This window comes from Oncorhynchus masou, chromosome 8, assembly GCF_036934945.1.
Source record: "Oncorhynchus masou masou isolate Uvic2021 chromosome 8, UVic_Omas_1.1, whole genome shotgun sequence".
In the NCBI taxonomy this organism is placed as follows: domain Eukaryota; kingdom Metazoa; phylum Chordata; class Actinopteri; order Salmoniformes; family Salmonidae; genus Oncorhynchus; species Oncorhynchus masou.
Window position 1 is genome coordinate 12,985,496 of NC_088219.1, and position 7,126 is coordinate 12,992,621.

Sequence of the window (7,126 nt, forward strand, 5' to 3'; positions counted from 1 at the left end):
TACATAGCCCATCTATAATTTAGCCCAAACAACTACCGCTTCCCCTACTGTATTTATTTATTTTGCTCCTTTGCACCCCCATTATTTTTACTTCGCACATTCTTCCACTGCAAATCTACCATTCCAGGGTTTTAATTGCTATATTGTATTTACTTCGCTAAATATCTCTAAGTAATATAACCACAACGGTGGGGTGCTTGTCGTTTTATTTTTAGCTCCCAACTTGCGCCAATGGGTAAGCAAGCTTGCCAGTAATTTGGACGTGGGTTGTGAGAAATCATTGGGGTTTATTATTTGTATTCATTTTGATGTGGTACATGTACTGTCTGTTTTACAATAGGAATTCTTATTGGACATGTCCTCCCCTAATATCCCATGCTGTTGCATCAGCGTCTTTGACATTCAACAGCTAAGGCAGACAAGTCTAGTATTCATGTTTGTATCTGTCGTCAGTACACTTTTCCTGTGCAGTTCAGTAATTCACAAAAATAAGTCCTTGTTTCTTCCACAATCGTTGCAGTTTTTGGAACCAACGTCTATGCAGAAACTCCATCAGGAATTATTCCAACAATTTAATTCCCTAAAAGACTGTCGGTGAGGTTAGACCTGTACAGTAGCCCATAGGGATACAACAAATTGGCTAGGGATAACAAGGGGGTTGTTCCAGTTAGAGTACTGATGCTCTGATTGGCTCATGGACGCTTTGTAGATGCAATGCCTTCAGGGTCACTTAAGTTGAAGGTGTCTTCCTCATCCAGCTGCAGACTACCAGATGAAATACACATCTGAGGCAAGGTGCTGGAGCGCACCAGATTCCCCAGGCCTGGGCAGTAGTATGGAAACAATGTTAATTACTGAGGCAGAACTCTCCACTCTCTGTCCTGCTCACTGCCCCCAGCGCACATAAGGAGGTGGGCTGCTCATCCATGGAGGACCAGGGAAAAGGGAGGTGTGTTGTGTGTGCAGGCGCGCATCGTGATAGGTGGGGTTAGTGACCTAAAGGGTGGAACTCTGCTGGTGGAGGGCCGGAGGACCTTCATATCACACTGGCTCCAGGGGCGCTTGGGCAAGCCTGTCTCGTTGCTAGAGTCATCACTGAAGTGGGCTGCCGTCTCTTCTCTGTCAAACTCCCTCCGACCAGCCAGAGTGGCAGCATACAGCCCCGGAGCAATGGCCAGGCCTGGAAGCAGTGGAGGCCCGTTGTAGCAATGGCGCTCAGACAGGGAGTCAATGAGGACGGGCTGGAGAAACTGGAAGAGTGGATGAAGTCGTCCAGGAGGGTGACATGGAGAGCGGGCCGGGCGGCGTAGCAAGTCAGAGGGAGTGGGACTGGAGAGTGGTCCAAGGAGAAAGAGGAGCAGCCGGACATGTCGGCCTGGGCAGAGGGCCTTGACGGGGTGCACCTCCAGGCAGGGGTTAAGCAGAACCAGCTGCTGTGTGTTGGCTATAAGTTGGCCCCTCAGCCACATTGCTGCTGCGGAAGAAGCTCTGTCTGGGCCAGAGTTATATTTTTTAACTAGGCATGTCAGTTAAGAACAAATTCCTATTTACAATGACGGCCTACCAAAAGGCAAAAGGCCTCCTGCGGGGATGGGGGCTTGGGATTAAAAATAAATGTAATAAAAATATAGGACAAAACACATCACGACAGGAGACACAACACTACATAAAGAGAAACCTATGGCAGCAACACAACATGGTACAAACATTCTTGGGCACCGATAACAGCACAAAGGGCAAGAAGGTAGAGACAACAATACATCACACAAAACAGCCACAACTAAGTTGAGAGTCCATGATTGAATCTTTGAATAAAGAGATTGAGATAGAACTGTCCAGTTTGAGTGTTTGTTACAGCTCGTTCCAGTCGCTAGCTGCAGCGAACTGAAAAGACAAGCGACCCAGGGATGTGTGTGCTTTGGGGACCTTGAACAGAATGTGACTGGCAGAACGGGTGTTGTATGTGGAGGATGAGGGCTGCAGTAGATATCTCAGATAGGGAGGAGTGAGGCCTTAGAGGGTTTTATAAATGAGCATCAACTAATTGGTCTTGCAACGGGTATACAGAGATGACCAGTTTACAGAAGAGTATAGAGTGCAGTGATATGTCCTATAAGGAGCATTAATGGCAAATCTGATGGCCGAATGGTAACGATCATCTAGCCGCTCGAGAGCACCCTTACCTGTTGATCTATAAATTATGTCTCCGTTATCTAGCATGGGTAGGATGGTTATCTGAATCAGGGTTAGTTTGGCAGCAGGGGTGAAAGAGGAGCGATTACGATAGAGGAAACCAAGTCTTGATTTAACTTTAGCCTGTAGCTTTGATATGTGCTGAGTGAAGGACAGTGTACCATCTAGCCATACTCCCAAGTACTTGTATGAGGTGACTACATCAAGCTCTAAACCCTCAGAGGTAGTAATCACACCTGTGGGGAGAGGGGCATTCTTCTTACCAAACCACATGACCTTTGTTTTGGAGGTGTTCAGAACAAGGTTAAGGGCAGAGAAAGCTTGTTGGACACTAAGAACTTTGTTGTAGAGTCTTTAACACAAAGTCCAGGGAGGGGCCAGCTGAGTGTAAAGATGTATCATCTAAGAGAGCTTTCATCTGAGAGCTTCCTACTGCCACAGCTATGTTGTTGATGAAAATTGAGAAGAGCGTAGGGCCTAGGATCGAGTCTTGGGGTACACCCTTGGTGACAGGCAGTGGCTGAGACAGCAGATGTTCTGCTTTTATACATTGCACTCTTTGAGAGGTGTAGTTAGCAAACCAGGCCAAAGACCCCTCAGAGACAACAATACTCTTTATACCGGCCCACAAGAATGGAATGGTCTACCGTATCAAAAGCTTTGGCCAAGTCAATATAATAATATAATATAATAAAAATAGCAGGACAACATTGCTTAGATCAATGGCAATGGTGACATCATTGAAGACCTTTAAGGTTGCAGTGACACATCCATAACCTGAGCGGAAACCAGAGAGAATATTATAGACATCAAGAAAGCCAGTCAGTTGATTATTTACAAGTTTTACCAACACTTTGGATGAACAGGGCAAAATAGAAACACACCTATAACAGTTAGGATGGGCTTGATCTCCTCCTTAAATAAAGGACGAACCGTGGCTGCTTTCCAAGCAATGGGAACCTCCCCAGATAGAAGAGACAGGCTTGGCGATGATTTGGGCAGCAACCTTAAAAGATAAAGGGTCTAAACCATCTGACCCAGATGGTTTTTGGGGGTCAAGTTTCAGGAGCTCCTTTAGCACCTCGGACTCAGTGACTGACTGCAGGGAGAAACTTTGTAGCTGTGCAGGGGAGAAAAAGGGAGGAGCATCGGGGCTAGTTGCATTAGAAGGGCTGGGAGACGAGGAAATGTTGGACGGGCAAGTTGGCAAGGCTGAGTCAAATAGGAATCCTGACTTAATGAAATAGTGATTAAAAAGCTCAGCCATGTGCTTCTTGTCAGTAACAACCACATTATCAACTTTAAGGTATATGGGCAGCTGTGAGGAGGAGGGTTTATTCTCCAGGTCTTTAACCGTTTTCCAGAACTTCTTGGGGTTAGACCCACAGAGAGAGATCTGCTCCTTCAAGTAACTAACTTTGGCCTTCTGGATAGCCTGAGTGCACTTATTTCTTATTTGCCTGAACGAAAGCCTGTCAGCCTGAGTATGTGTGTGCCGAGCCTTTCGCCAAATGCTATTCTTGAGGTGGAGTAACTGCAAGATCACGGTTGAACAAGGGGCTGAACCTGTTTTTAATTCTCATTTACTTCATGGGAGCGTGTTTTAACAAATCACTGAAAATATCAAAAAAGAAGGTCCAAGCGTCTTCGACAGAGGGGATCAAGCTGATTGTCTACCGATTTAAAGAGGCCAGGTCATGAAGGAAGGCTTGCTCATTAAAGGTGTTTAGTAAGTGTCTATGACAAATCAGGACAGGTTGTTTCACTGAGCAGCCATTACGAACACAGGCTGTAAAACAGTGATCACTAAGGTCATTACAGCAAACACCAGACTGATACCTATCAGGATTATTTGTGAGGATAACCGAGGAGAGTAGCCTGTTTTAGGTGTTTGGAGTCATACCTTGTGGGATTGGTAGTAATCTGAGAAAGATTTAGGGAGTCCCATTGCTTTAGGACTTGGTCAGGTGGTTTAAGCATGTCCCAGTTCAGGTCACCTAGCAGGACAGATTCAGACTTAGTGTAAGGGGCCAGGAGAGAGCTTAGGGCAGGTAGGGTACAGACCGGTGCTGATGGAGGACGATAAGACCCAGCAACAATCAACAAAGAGCTATTTGAAAGTGTAATGCTTAAAACCAGCAAATCAAATTGTTTGGGGACAGACTTGGTGGAGACATCCGAGCACTGAAGGTGATCCTTGGTAAAGATTGACACTCCCCCACCTTTGGAAGATCTGTCTTGCCGAATAAGGTTATAACCAGAAAGGTTAACATCAGTGTTCAAAACATTCTTTCTTAACCATGTCTCAGTAATGACCAACACATCTGGATTGGAGCTGTGAACCCACACTTTCAATTGACCCACTTGGGCCCCTGTAGCACTGTGGGCCCTTGCTTGGCCCCAGAGGAGGAGCTGTGCCCATCCGCATCACGGGGAAAGAGGTCTGTTCATACACCTGGGAAACACGTGTTACTGTAGGCTCCCGTATGTCTGGCATGCAGTGTCAACAATGATTTGTCAGAAGAAGATTGTATTGGCAAGATGGATAATGACATTCAGAAGTGTAGTACACTGTCAAAGTGCTGTTTGCTTGATGCTACATATAATCATAAATATTCCTCTGGCTGCAGAGTACAAGGCATGATGCAGGCCAATAGAAGAGAATGGAGGTAGCGAGAAGTACAACGACTTCAAAGAACATCCAGCTTCAGCAAGAACAGGAGTCCATTTAATTGATTTAAATGTACCTTAAGAGGCAAATGAATGCATTTTGAACACAGACTGGCACTGTGTTTAAACTGTTTAACGAGGTTTAAAACCGTAGAAACTGAACTGCCTGACGCCTTGCTGTGCAGACATTGTTCATCTCCATATTGTATGCCTTAGGATATGTGGTCATACTGCAACCTTACCTCATACTACAAACTTGCGTTATCAAAACAAACTGACCAAAAAAATGCAGAAGTGAGCCATTGGAATTGGCTCACAGGAAGTCTCCTATTGTACTTGTGCATCTACAGGTTTGGCTGTGAGCGACATCAGTGAGGACGGCAGGTGAAGACCTGCGCTGCCTGTTGTCATGGTGGGCCGTGTACAACTTCCTGGAACGTAGATGTTTAGAAGGGTTTGGTTATTGCTTTGTTTAACCGTATTCAAGCAACGTAAAGATGTATTTCACAGTAGGTCTAAGAATTGATTAAGAATTGGTTTTCTGGACTAAAAAGCATTTTCAGTGGAGATTCTCCATTCAGCGTGCCTTTCAGTCCAGGACTAGGCTTACTCTGTGTTTGGGGAAACCGCACCAATAAGTGTTGTCACGTTTCAAAAGGCAGGTTCTTCCTCTCCTGACACAGTCCAACAGTTGTCTGGGTCCTACCACTAGAGAGAGGGGTAGCACAGTGTTATCAAACTGAGTAAACGGTCAAATCTTTGTACAGATCCCTCTTGACAAATTAGTGAATTCCCCCGTACCTATGTATGTAGTGCTGACCTGTGTCTAATGCCTTTACTGTAGAGGAGGGTCTTGTTTCAGGACTTGGGCTCCTCAGAGAGATGGAAGAAGGCATGGCTCTTTACCCACGTCTTCCAGAAGGCCTTACACCCATCAAGGCTGGCCAGGGCGAGCTCTACGGTGTCCTTACATGAGGGCTGGCCAGGGCTAGCTCTATTGTGTCCTTACATGAGGGCTGGGTATCTAAAAAGTTATCCTTTTTAGATAAAACTATTCCAAATATATTCAAGTCTACAAATAATTGATTACAATAACCTGTTTTCTGATGGTCTACAGTAGCCTCAACAGCACACAGTAGGGTAACACCATGGTGTAGCCTGAGGACAGCTAGCTTTTTTCTTCAGTTTCACTTACTTAGCTAGTAATGCAGCTAACTAGTTTAGCCTACTCAAACACCCTGCTCAAACAGAGGGATGCTATGTTAGCTAGCTGGCTATGACTTTCCAACACCACTGGAATTCTTCCAAGTAAAGGTAAGCTTTTGGTTATACTAATTTATTTCCACTATAAGTGCTAAACTGCTTACTGACTGTACACTGTAACGTTACTGCATGATTGTAGCGGATTTACTAACATGTTAGTTATATTAGCTATGCTCACTATGATGTTACTGTAGCTAATATGGGGACAACGATGTAGGCTGTGTGTAGCAGTTATGACATGGTTTTGCTTGGAAAGGCTTTTTCACCTGGTCACATACAGCTGATGTGTTGTTCATTGAAGTCCACAAGACGATAGCCCTATTTGGTAAAAGACCAAGTCCACAAGACGATAGCCCTATTTGGTAAAAGACCAAGTCCACAAGACGATAGTCCTATTTGGTAAAAGACCAAGTCCACAAGACGATAGCCCTATTTGGTAAAAGACCAAGTCCACAAGACGATAGCCCTATTTGGTAAAAGACCAAATCCACAAGACGATAGCCCTATTTGGTAAAAGACCAAGTCCACAAGACGATAGCCCTATTTGGTAAAAGACCAAGTCCACAAGACGATAGCCCTATTTGGTAAAAGACCAAGTCCACAAGACGATAGCCCTATTTGGTAAAAGACCAAGTCCACAAGATGATAGCCCTATTTGGTAAAAGACCAAGTCCATATTATGGCAAGAAAAAGCTCAAATAATCAAAGAGAAATGACAGTCCATCATTACTTTAAGACATGAAGGTCAGTCAATCAGAAACATTTCAAGAATTTCTTCAAGTGTAGTCACAAAAACCATCACGCGCAATGATGAAACTGGCTCTCATGAGGCCCGCTACAGGAAGGGAAGACCCAGAGTTACCTCTGCTGCAGAGTATAAGTTCATTAGAGTTACCAGCCACAGAAATTGCAGCCCAAATAAATGCTTCACAGAGTTCAAGTAACAGACACATCTCAACATCAACTATTCATAGGAGACTGGGTGAATCAGGCCTTCAGG

General features: G+C 44.8%; 1 pseudogene; it reads right to left on the reverse strand.

The window, feature by feature from the left end:
- Positions 1 to 692: 692 nt before the first annotated feature.
- Positions 693 to 1,469, reverse strand: LOC135543751 (uncharacterized; annotated as a pseudogene).
- Positions 1,470 to 7,126: the final 5,657 nt, after the last annotated feature.